Raw genomic sequence first — 13,326 nt, 5'->3', positions numbered from 1 at the left:
TCTGGAGGCTTCGGACGATTTCATTCTTGGCTCTGGCCAGTCGTCCGAGGCCTCCCAAGCTCCTAAGACCCCGGTGGTCTCCACCAGTGGTGGCGTCATTGCCCCGGGTCCGGTTAGTGGAGCTGTGTCGTCGCCTGCCGTTCTGGTGGCCTCGGTCGGCCCACCAGTTTCGGTGCCACCCTCGGTCTCGTCGGTTCCAACACCGACGACTCCGGTTGGGTCGGCTGCGGGTGCCCCAGAGACTTCTGCAGCGTCGGCTAGCCAGCCACGCGCACGTCTGTCGGAGGCTCGGTCTACGACGCGTCGCGCGCACACCGAGGTCACGGCCACGCTGTCGATCGCACCAGGCACGGACCCGAACGCGTTCGCTCCGGCCGTGCCGACGGTCCCTGGGAGCGTGGATTCCCAGCGTCTTTCGATGCTGGCGAACCCGTTCTTGACCCCTGGGTTCACGGCACCAGGCGCACAAACTGCCTGGTGCCAGATCCAGAACCAGAGCGTGACTCCGCCTATTGCAAAGGGCGTCGAGTCCCCGTGCTCGGTTGCTGGGATCCGGGCCCTGGCGGATTGGACTAATCCGGCTCATCCATGGCAGCAAGTGCGCCAGAAGATGCCGGAAGTCCCTTGCTTGTTCGGTCTGGACCAAAATCCGCCAGGGTCCAAGATCTCAATTCGCGCCAGCGGCCTTGCACGCACAGTGAAGATGTGGCGCCAGTTCCAAGGCACCTCCACCGATCGGACGGAGAAAGCAGACCTCGGTCTCGCCTTGTGGGAACGGCGCCACTGGGTCCAGGTAGCTGCCGTTGAGAATTATCTCCGGGGCGAGGCACAGAGACTTGGGGTGACCGATCCATCGGTCGTTGCTCTTCGTGCCGCCTGGACCGAGTACAACAAGGCTCGAAATCTCCGTGCCGACCGCATCCGCCAACAGATGCTGTACCGCTGTTGGGAGTGGTGCATCGAGCGCACCGGCCAGCCTCGGGAGTCGATCACCGAGTTCTTGCTGGAGCCTACGTACCTCCAATATTCGTTCGAGGTAATTGAGTGGGCTCCGGCGTCAGAAGATTGGCTCGGAGAGCTCGCCACGTTGGACGACAGGCAGCCGTGGCGCAATTGTTGGGTCGACCCGCCGGCTAGCCACCCGTTCAACACCACGTTCGCTCCGTGTAACCCCCAAGTGCCTTTGTTCGTGCCGCGGGGAATGACGCAAGCGGAGGTGGTGTCCGGGTTGATGGTTGATCCATCCTTGTCGTCGGCTATGGTGACGGCTCCATGGGTTGTCCAAGCTTCTGTCAGTGGTGTCACTGGTCAGCCGGGCGTGGAGGAGGAAGATGATGACGTCTCCGAGTCTTCACCAAGTCACTCCTCGGTCCCAGCACCGGCCGACGAGCCGGCAACTGCTCAAGGGTCGGATCTGGATGTTTTGGCCAACATTGCGTCAACCACTGAGGTCTAGGCTTCGGTCTGGTCTCACCAATTTTCCCGTTCGTTCCTCAAGCTGCCAGTGTGCCGTCCGAAGCTCGTAGTCCTCCGTAGTGGCAGTTCTTGAGCTCCAAGTAATTCCATTTAATCCAATTCCATTCGAAAATCGTTCACGTCACATGTAAATATGCAAATTCGATGCAGTAGCAGTTTTCGTCTGTCACTGCGGGCTGCATCATCCCCGCAGGCAGTTCATTCGTCAACCGACGTCGCAACCGGGCCTCGTCAGAGGCTCGGTAGCAATCAATAGTCGGTCACTCGCAATTTTGATACAGTAGCAAATTTCATCTGTTGCTACGGGCTGTATCACTCCCGTAGACAGTTCAACTCTCGGTAGCTCTCCAGATTAGTTCTCGTCAGCGACTTGAACCATCTGCAATCGTCGTTCACTGCGCCGGGTCCGCAGATAATCATACAGTAGCCCGCCACATGATAAATTTGAGGCAGGTTCCCACGTGGGTTCATCATACCCAATCCACTTCACCTTGAACTCTCGGACAGCGCGGCTAGTGTCCGTCGACAGCGGGGATCGGTCATCGAGGATGGCTTCTACCTCATATTCGCCAGCGAGCTGGTCTGGCTCCCAGCTATCTTCAGGCAACAACTCCTCGTCGAAGTCCAGTCTCGTATCCTCGGTCACTTCAGGTGCTAACCGACTCTTCGGTCGGTCTCCAAATTCGCCGACGGCCTTGAGTCGGGACACATGTACCACCGGGTAGAACATATACCCACTTCGGTCTGGCAATTCCAACTCGTACGCAAACTCTTCGATCTTTTTCTTGATCCTGAATAGCCCATGCCATCGGTGAGCGAGCTTCTTGGTCAACCCTGGCTTGACTCGTTCCATATACAACCAAACTCTGCTTCCGGGTTGGAACAGAGACCTCGGTCCTTCGACAGTGGGATCAGATGTTGCTCCTGTCTCCACCTGTGACTCGTCAGAAGTCTCGGTTTCATCAACATTCGGTACTGCAGCTCTCTCACGTCGCTCTAGCGACTCATTGTGTTCTCTCGCCCTCCGAGCTTTCTCGACACTTTGGTACTCCATTGCCATTTTCCACGAGATTTCCTGTTGCCGGTTCACTTCTCGGCGCCATGCCAATGCGTCAGTCTGGCCTCCGAATCCTCGTTTGAGTGACGACGACATCGCTCGCAGCGTGGATTGTGCGTCCCACCCATGGACTAGGTAAAACGGAGTGTCCTTCTGGGTGCCATCTTGAGAGTTGTTGATAGCGAAGATCAATCGCTCCGCGATCTCGTCCCAGTCTTGCTGCAGCGGGTCTTCTGCGTACACCCGCACCGATTGCATGACCGTCTTCACCGACCTTTCTTGCTGTCCGTTCGCCTGCGGCCGATAGCTCAGGGTCGCTCTTGACCGAGACTGCATCATTTCTGCAAAGGCCTGGAACACCTCGCTCATGAAGCGAGGGTCTCGGTCATGTCGGATCAGAGTTGGTGCTCCGAATCTTCGGTACACGCATTCCTCGAAAGCCTGTGCGACCTTCAGAGCGGTAGTGTCTGACATAGCTTTACCCATGACAAATCCTGTGAACGCGCACTGGAACAGTAGTAGGGCTGAGTTGCCCCGACGAGACTTCGGTAACGGTATGACGAAATCCATCGACACCATCTGGAACGGTCGCTCTGCCAAAACGTTCCCTGGCGAATAGCCTCGGAACTGTGGTCGACTTTTGCTCGAACTACAGTCGGGGCAGGACTTGACGTGTCGTTCGGCGTCTGCATATAGTCCGATCCAAAAATAATCTGATTTGACTCGGTGGTACGTTCGACCGATACCTTGGTGGCCACCTTCCAACGAGTCGTGGCAACTCCGTAGTACTTCCTGAATCATCGTTGTGGGCACCACTAGACGCATCGTTGTCTCCTCTCGGCGTTCGTTGCCCCACCGACGGTTCGTTCCAAGAAAATACAGTACACCATCCTCGCTAAGCACGAACTTGTCGGCCATCTTCCAAGCGTCTCTGGCTGCTCTGTAGCTGAGGTCTGTTTCCTTGCCTCGGAGGACCGCTTTTAGGTTCGACCATCTCAGCTCTTCATCCTGGGCAGCGGAGATTCGTCTCCGGCGCTCTTCCTGTATAACCACAGGGTCAACGTCTTCTGCATTCGGAGCGCCAGGGTCTACCTCGTTGCTCGATTGCTCGGCTCTCAGCTCACTCTGAGCTTCGGTGGTCACACCATTCGCTTCGTCTCGCTCAGCTGTACCATTCGGCTCTATCACCGACGTTTCATCTGCAAACTGGACTCGTTTCTTCCTCGCTTTTGCTTGGTGTCTGGTTGTTGCAGTTAGGTAGTCGGGTTCGTCCCGCACAAAGTCGAAAAAAGATCTGTCGCGGGAGATTCCACGGGCTACTTGGGCTCGGACGAAGCTGACTGTCGGTTTCTCTTCGGCCGTGGTCTGTACTGAGGGTTCATAGATGACCTCTCCGATCCGGTTCAGCTCGACCAATTCTAATTTCCTAGCCTCGGTCGAAGCTACGCTGGATTCTTTGCTGCTGAGGGCCTCGCCTGCCAACGAATCTGCTACAGCGTTGAACTCTCGGACCACGTGTAAGTATTTCACCGACCGCAGCTTGGTCGTGAGTTCTCGGTGACGATTCAGTTGAACCATCAGAGACTCCTTCCGACATGCCATCACCCCTAGGGACTGCTGGATTGCGAGTCTCGAGTCTCCCACGATGACTAAATCCTCGGCTCCGTGTTCGAGCGCAGCTGAGACGCCGTTGTTCATTCCAGCATACTCAGCGAGGTTTACCGTGGTGGTCTCGAGATAAGCACTCGCAGCCGTCACTACAGTCCATTCTGGTAATTTCCACAAAATCCACGAGCAACTGCCGTATCCACCGTTCTTTTCGGTCTTGGCCGAACCATCGAACGACATCACAAATCCGGTATAGGACCTCGGTAGGCAGGCATAAAGCAAGTGGGGGTCCATACGAGCAGTAGGTGACCCTTTCGTCGGCGGTGTAACCGGGGCTAACGAGTCTTCCAATTCCACGAAGCTCGTGAGGCCAGCTTGGAGAAGCTGAGCAAACGTGCAATCACGTTCCTTGACTCGGTTGACCACCAGGTGCCACGGGGACAACATAACCGCAAAGTGGGTCGCTCGACCGAACAGTGTCTTAGATTTGTGCACCCATTCGAGCGTCGAAAAACGCGTATAGACGTGGATGGTCCGACCCACCAACTGGGAGTAGCACACTTTCAACACCAACAGTAGCGCTAAGACCTCCTTCTCGGCCGGGTGGTAGTTCATCTCGGCGTCCTTGAGGACTCGGCCACAAAATCGAACCGGGTGTAACTTGTCATTATGGTATTGCATCAAAGTGGAGCTCAGTGCCCACTCATTCGCGAATAACGTGATATGCACCTCCTTGCCTCGGTCAAAGTGCCGGAGGATCGGTGCCTCTGCAACCTTCTGTTGGAGCGCGGCGAAGCTTCGTTTGGCCGCCGAGAGGCTGCCCCTAGGCGTGAAGTCTTCGTCCTTCAACTGGTACAAAGCTGCTCCATACACTGCGAAGTCCTGGATGAATCGACTGTAATAATTCAGCGCACCGAGGAAAGACTGCATCCCCTTTTTCGAAGCAGGGAATGGCAATTCGGTCACTACTTTCATCTTCTTGGTGTCGGCTCGAATACCTTCTGCAGAGACTTCGTGTGACAGGAAGTCCACCTTCGGCTGGACGAAGATACTCTTCGTAAAGCTCACACTAATGCGACATTCGGTGAACCGTTGGAGCAGACGATCTAACGTCTCCAGGCACGCGTCGAAAGTCTCGGACCCAAAACAGATATCATCGACAAACGACCGTCGGTCGAACACTGGCACCAACGAGGATTCATCCGGTTCTCCGGTGGAGAACATGTCGGCCACAGGGCTGTTCACTAACCCATTCACTGCGTCAAGCGTGACCGAGGACTCGCGGTCGGCCTCGAATTTGGTCAACCGAGTTGTTGACTCCTCGAGTCGTCGCGACGAAGGGTCGGTCACCCCTGCCCGCGCAACCTCGGCGTGGGCTTCGGCCGTTCGCATAAGCTCCGAGAAGTGGAGCCTTTGGGTTGGACGAAACCCCACAGAGCATTGTCAATCATTCGCTGGTAAATCATCGGTGCATTCTTCAATCCAAACGGCATACGAAGCCATTCGAAATGTCCGAGTGCACAGACGAATGCCGAGATCTTGCGGGCCCGCATCGTCATCATAATAGCCCAGAATCCACTGGCCGCATCAAGCGAGCAGAACCATAAGTAGGCTTTCAGGTCGGTCAACAAGTCGTCGACTAACGGCATGGCGTACTCCATAATCGCCGTCACTGCATTCACCAGCTTGTAGTCGATGCACAACCGAATATCAACTCCATTCTTCTTGAGCACGATCACGATGGGCGACGCTCATGGGCTGTCCGAAAACGCCACTAGACGAGCTTTCAGCAAGCCTTTCAGAAGCTCGTACAGCTTCCGAAGGTGTCGGAGCGGTGTTTTCCGAGCTCTCTGTTTGATGGGTGGATGTCCTTGTACGTCAATATCGCACACCACACCGTAGGCCGGTCGTTCCCACTCGCAAGCATGATCTTCTCGTGTCGTTTTAGCACCGCCACGAGACTCTCTTGTTAACGGGCTGTCGCGCTCGGGTTCAGAACATTCGGTCCTGAATAATCCAGTACCGTTTCCGAGGCTTCGGTCAGGTCCGGTAAGAACGCCAACTCGTGTGCATAGTCCGTCAACTCGATCTCATTCGCCAAATGTTCGGACATATTGGTATCGGTGTTCTCACCGCCCGAACCGTCCCCCGTGGTAATATCATGCAGCATTGCTACGAAGGCAGATTCCAATCGGATCTCCGGGTCATCACCGAGGACTGGGATAGAGTCCCCTTCACTCGTATACGTGGTATCCGCACCATCAGAGGTGTCGGGCGCCACCGAGTCGTCATCTTCGTCGACCCAGCTACCTCCAACAGGTTCGTCAGAAGATCGCATCGTAGTCGTCAACGGCATTCGGTCTCGTTCTGTCGGTTCCTCAGTACTCCTATCTGCGAACGTTATCTGGCTCTCGTCTAGGTTTCTCACGTCGTCGGATGGTCGAGGTATGATGCCGTGAGGTGTCGGATAAGTCTCGTCGTTCTACAGCGGGTGGCTGATCTGCCAACCATCGTTCGTAGAGTTGGCGTTCCCGCGCGAACAAAGTCTCGTCCCGACACTCCGCGTACGCCAGGACTTGCCACTCCTCATACTTAGCGGAGTTCAGACGAGTGTATCCATCTCCTTGTGGCAGGTCACCCCTTTTCACCCAAAGCAATACCGATTCGTGTCTCGCGCAGTGAGCAATCTTCGGTGACACGTTCGTTAGTCGCACCATCGTCGGCTGCCCCCGTCGAGACCTCGTTACAGTGGGCACCAGGTTCCCAATCCGGCGGGCCCACACGTCATGAGTAGTCAGAGGCGGCCGTCGTCGTGGTAACCTAAATTCTCGCCACTCACGCCATGGGACCGACAAATCTTCGGTCGGGCGTCCGGTCACTTGCATGCTGTACGGCTCGACCTCTGCCGGGTTCTGTGACTTCACCAAGGGCACCATCACCTCGTCCGGTAGTCTCGCAGTGCCGTGGAACAGATCCAACCGGATCCCGGCTGGAATCATGAAATCCGTTCCCAAGACCACATCAACTCCTGCACTGTGATCCATAATCCATACTTCAAATTCGTACACGCGCTCCCAGCCCAGCGTGACTTTAACGAGTGCTCGTCTACGGGTCTCCATCACCCCTGAGTTAATTCCTCGCACTTCCAGACTCCTACCGTGGTCTGGAACTTCGCGCAACCGCAACCGTTTCGCATATGACGCGGAAATCACACTGACATTCGCACCCGTGTCCAGTAGAATCCTCGTTCGTGAGTCGTTTACAGCCCCATTGACGAGGGCTCGCAATCGCTTCCTCTTGTCGTAGCGCTGGGATGACCACCACCCCATTCTCTCGCCAGATAACAGTTTAATCGTCTGGCCGAGGTCTCGGGATGGATGGTCGATTTTGGCCATGCTGAGGATCGAAGCTTCGGTTAGCTCCACTCCGTCTCCATCCACACGTCGTCTATTCACTTCACTCTCACCGAGGCTTACGCCTCTCTCCTTTACATTTTCCGTCGTTTTCACATATTCCATATTCAAGTCATCAGGCCGTTTGCTCACACCTGCGAATGCGAACATATAGTTCGCATCCAGCGCAGGTTTGGCTAACTGTGGCAGCCCGATTGGGACCAACCCAGTTTCAGTTGGCGGGCTGCCTAGTTTAAATGACTCCCATAGACGAGTTCCTGCAATTCCGGCGAGAGGTCCTTCTTCTCGACCTTAGCTCGGAGGAGATTCGTGAGTTCTTGGAAGGCTTCACACTTCCCTGCATCGTGAACCTGTTTGCACATCTTGCATCGCTTAAAGCAGTAGTGAGCCGAATGGGTGAGTTCTCCGCAGGCGGCGCACGGACCATATTGGCGTCGACCATCGCGTCCGGTGGAGTTTCGGCGCTGGTCGTCTCGGTCATACGGGCGTTGGCCATTACTTGCCCTCGGCCGACGGTTGCCGGCCCGAACGAACGTTCCTTCAGCCGCATTGCGACGTTCAGAGTCGTTTGCAGCAGCCATGTGGCCTCGGTCCTCGGTCGACGCGTATCCGTCGTCCGAGTACCCTTCGGAGTATCGGTCGTCATCGCCAGAGTGAGACTCCGGCCCATACTCCTCGGTGTCATCATATCCGTCGTTGTACGCTTCCGGGTATCCTCCACGCGTGTCCGCCGAGCGTCCCGCATTCAGTGCTGTCACTATGTTGGTCAGTGCGTCAGTGAGAGTGACCCTCGGTCGATATTGTTGATCATCCCGGCGACGGTTATCGTCTCGGTAACGGTCTTCTCGACGACGGTCGTCCTCTCGGTGACGTCGGTCTCGGCGATAGCCGTCCCGCGGATCCTCGGAGCGTCCACCGTCACGTCGGCGTGCTACCTCTTGCCCTCGAGGGCGGCGGACCGAGGACTCGCGTCCAGATTTTCGCTCCCTGCGACGAAGAATATCATTGATCATATCTTCGAGGTCGTGAATGTTCTTAACTCGGACATGGCACAGACGCTCTTCTAGACCTCGGTCTTCGCACGAATCCAAGAAGTGCTCGACGTGGTCCTTGGCATCACGACCGCCATGCTCGAACTGCACTCCGGCGTTGCGAGCATAGCCGTTGAGTCGGTTGAGGTAGTCGCAGACATGCTCCTTCTCCTCTCGCTTGGCCGAGTAGTACCGAGCCTTCGCAGACTGGTTGAACCTCGAACAGTAGTACTTAATGAACGCATCGCTCAACAATTTCCACGTGCGTCTCGTTTTGCGGGGCAGCTGTCGGTACCAATGCAGAGCACCATCTTGGAGGCTCAATTCAAACGCCATGCACCATTCGTTGGGCGGCGTGTGCGTCCCTTTCATCTCGTATATGAAAGCTCGGAGCCACTGCATGGACTTCTCGCTCTTATCGCGGAGTCCCAAGTACGGCTTGATGTTTCCGAGTGGGAGATGCGTAGCGATCTCTAGCCTCGGTGTCGCACTGTCATTCCCCACAGCGCTCAACTCACGAATCTGGCGTGCCCATGCTCCCGTCAAGTCACCCCCGGTGTCTCCGACGTCGAACGAGTCTTCGTCAGATGAGTCGTCGCGGAGGTCGTAACGTCGACTGGGCGTCCGACTTGCGCTTCGTCCAGCAGTCGGAGCGGTTCGATATCCCTCGGCCTCTCTCGCCAGTCGTTCTGTACGACTGACCGACCGTGGCGTCACCATGTGAGAGTCTTGGAAATACGTCGACGTCGCACCTTGGGCAGAAAATATTCCGGCCTCGGTCGACCCTCTGGGGCGTCTCCCAGGGGTCGAGGGCAATGGAATCATGGACGGGTCGACCGGATCCCATGCGTGGCGGACGTTCGGTGGACGGCTAACTCCCACCTCGGCCACCCCGAAGGCCGACCGAAGCTTCTGCTTCCATTTGCGAAGCGCCGTAGCGGCGTCCTCGGGTGCCCATGCTCGGAGGTCTGCTTCCGACGGGAACACTTGGGGTTCGCACCCCATAGCACGTAGGAGTTGCACCGTGTCCTCGGCCACCTGCTGAGTATTCCACGACTCCACGGGCACAGTTAACTCGCCACCGAGCTCCATCCAGATGGCTTGGCGAACAACCTCTGGAGCGAAGGATCGCATCCAGTTGCTCTTCACCTTCATGAGTTCTAGGTATCGACCCAGAACTCGGTTGGCGGCCGGGGTGTCTCCGTTAAGAGGAGGTCGGCCGCCATTCGGCCGAGAATTCGCATCCTCGGCCATCGTCGACGATCGATGATCGTCGGACTCATCTTCGTCGTAACCGTTGGCTGGTTCGGGACCAGCTACTTCGTTCAACTCTTCGGTGAGGTTTCGCGCAAGCGACCTCACCCCTCCGCTGCGTCCTGCAGATACTGCAGCGGCTTCCGAAAGCTCGGGCATAGCTGCCTTCTCTTCCAGGTCATCTTCTTCGTCATCTTCCTTGGCGTCAGAATAGTCCATCGGCTCATCAAAACTGTCCGAACGCTCGTTGATCGACGCCAACGTACTCGGCGTCGCGAACGACGAACCGGAACGCCCCGAACTCTTGGTACGCGTTCCACTTGACCTCGCCGGCGTTGCTGGTACCGCTGACTTCGCTTCTTTCGCCATCTTCTTTCTTCTTCTTTCTTCTCTCGAATGCTCGTTAAGGTAAGAACCTATATGCAACCAAGACACACAGAAGGTCACACCAATCCCGGGTCGCAGCACCAGTTGTCGTGTAGGAACACGCAGAAAATCTCACTACCGAACGGTGTGAGTCCCACCAACAACACACGCTTCCCTCGCGAAAGGTCAGCGAACGTTGGATCAACACCTGAAGACCAGGAACGATCCCTTACACCGGGTTGGTTGTAAGCGCCTCTGTATACCAAGGTTGAGTTCGGTCAACCTTAAAACCTGCACTACTAGCCACGAGCGAGGGCTAGAATGCAATATTGCGCTTTCGCGCGAACCCCCCGCAGTCCCTCAGAAGTAAGGGTACCGGCAGTCACGCCTAATACGGTTTGCCGAGGGTAACCTCGGCGGGTAGTGAAATACACTTGGGAACACTCGGGTTCCACCAATATATAGGGACCGACACTCCTTGTCGCCCCCTAACTCTCGGCCACTCCTATCTCTTGGACTGACCAGCAACAAACTCTCGGTTCAATGTACCTCAAGCTCGCTGACAGGCATCCCACGCAGCCGAGCGTATCCAGACCCTAAGACAAGCTAGCTAGACTTACCGAAGACGGACTTGACCCTTGGTGGCTTGTGGGGAAGACTGCTGATTTATTTCTCTTATCCTACAGCTCTGGGAGCCTCTGTAGGTCATCATTTGGCTAGTCCTATATCTCTATACAAATATCAAGTGTAAACAGATCTCTGTGGGAAATCGTATAGCCGGCTCTACACAGCCGAGGGTACGATCCGAAATAGGTACAAACGAGGCTTTTAACCTCGGCCGGGGTTTTATTAGACCCAGCCGAGACCTCTGTCGTGTAGGAACACGCAGAAAATCTCACTACCGAACGGTATGACTCCCACCAACAACACACGCTTCCCTCGCGAAAGGTCAGCGAACGTTGGATCAACACCTGAAGACCAGGAACGATCCCTTACACCGGGTTGGTTGTAAGCGCCTCTGTATACCAAGGTTGAGTTCGGTCAACCTTAAAACCTGCACTACTAGCCACGAGCGAGGGCTAGAATGCAATATTGCGCTTTCGCGCGAACCCCCCGCAGTCCCTCAGAAGTAAGGGTACCGGCAGTCACGCCTAATACGGTTTGCCGAGGGTAACCTCGGCGGGTAGTGAAATACACTTGGGAACACTCGGGTTCCACCAATATATAGGGACCGACACTCCTGGTCGCCCCTAACTCTCGGCCACTCCTATCTCTTGGACTGACCAGCAACAAACTCTCGGTTCAATGTACCTCAAGCTCGCTGACAGGCATCCAACGCAGCCGAGCGTATCCAGACCCTAAGACAAGCTAGCTAGACTTACCGAAGACGGACTTGACCCTTGGTGGCTTGTGGGGAAGACTGCTGGTTTATTTCTCTTATCCTACAGCTCTGGGAGCCTCTGTAGGTCATCATTGAGCTAGTCCTATATCTCTATACAAATATCAAGTGTAAACAGATCTCTGTGGGAAATCGTATAGCCGGCTCTACACAGCCGAGGGTACGATACGAAATGGGTACAAACGAGGCTTTTAACCTCGGCCGGGGTTTTATTAGACCCAGCCGAGACCTCGGTCACTATTGTTCCTAGGTCACTATAGCGCGGGAAATGAGACCCGCCAATCAAGACGCTCGCCGTTCACTGAAAGGTGCAACGTCAGCCGGACCGTGACAGTTCGGGTTTTATTAGACCCAACGCCACACCTCGATCACTATTGTTCCTAGGTCACTATAACGCGGGAAATGAGACCCGCCAATCAAGACGCTCTGTCGCCTTTCACTTAAAGGTGCAACGTCCGTCGGACCTTGACAGTTCGGCTCCAAAACCCAACGCCACAGTCCTATCCTGTGTTCACTCATCTACGGTGTACGACCGATTATGTGTCTTTTCTATCATTCTCCCATCCTTTCCATCGTCGTCCGTACCGGTTACCTTGACTGATTGTGGCACCTCACCATCCCATGATCAACAATCGGGCGAGATCCGAGACCCCGGATCTGCCTCTGCTTCATTACAGAGCCAGATCGTGATCCGGGCAAATCTTACTGTGGGGTCAGATCCCGATCTGGTCAGCTCGGTTCCCAAGGCATCTCCAATTTCGACGACGCTTGATCCAGGTGCGCCATCACTCCCTCAATCTGCGCATCGCCATCTTTGACCCGACACCGCTTCCCTTAACGATAGTTCCATGGATTGCGGTGTATCTCCAATAGGCCCGGATCTCGACCTGGGCACAGGAGCTCGCCAGGGTTATCCGAGTGATCTGGCACCCGTAGAGGAATCCATCACTCGTCTCGTACTTTCTGCTCTTTACTTTGGCAGTATCGTCAGCTTAGTCCGGATCCGCCCACCTGTCATAGTCTCGGGACGGTGACCTCTTCATTTCATTTCCGATCGCATTTTCTGGAGGACACTCCACCACATCTCTTGCTGGGTGACTGGGCCTTGTGGACCGCTCAGAGAGGGTGTACTCGCTGTGGTATTCGAAAACTAACTGCCGGTGGGCCACTACAAATCGCGATACATCTACTGGAAGGCGCCAATCTCGGCGAGTACACTCGGGTGAAGCTTCTTCCAGTCTATTACGGTGCTGGCTTCTGCTGCGTGGTCGCCGGGGTGCTGACGACCCCGCTGCGCAACGTTGGATGGACCTTATTGCTGGAAACATGAATGGGAGCATGTTGTGGTGTTGTAATTCACAAAAACTTCGTTAGTGCGGCTTCCACGCAACAACACAACAATTCGCCGAGTCAGGTCGGCGTTGTTGGGCTTGCGCAGGGTTCTGTTGGTTCCCTTTGCGGTTCGGCCCAGCCGGGTCCAGTTGAGGCCCTGCTCTCGCTGAGTACCAATCTAAACTCCAGAAGCTCGCCTGAGCGGGGCAGCTTCCGTTCCTCAAACCCTGTGACCTCCACCAAAGGATGGACGTCGGCGCGCTAGCGCTTTTACAGGTCACCGAGCGCAGAGTACGCTCAGCTAGAAGATTGCGGTGTCCTGGGTTGTGCAGACCCACCGACTCGTCGATTCGACGAGGTTTGTCTTCGCTGGTAGCGAGAAGTGCCCAC

Source organism: Phytophthora ramorum, assembly GCF_020800215.1.
Source record: "Phytophthora ramorum isolate Pr-102 chromosome Unknown Phyram_PR-102_s0020, whole genome shotgun sequence".
NCBI classification, from domain to species: Eukaryota; Oomycota; class Peronosporomycetes; order Peronosporales; family Peronosporaceae; genus Phytophthora; species Phytophthora ramorum.
The sequence above is the reverse complement of the archived record's forward strand: the minus strand, read 5'-3'. Positions refer to the sequence as shown.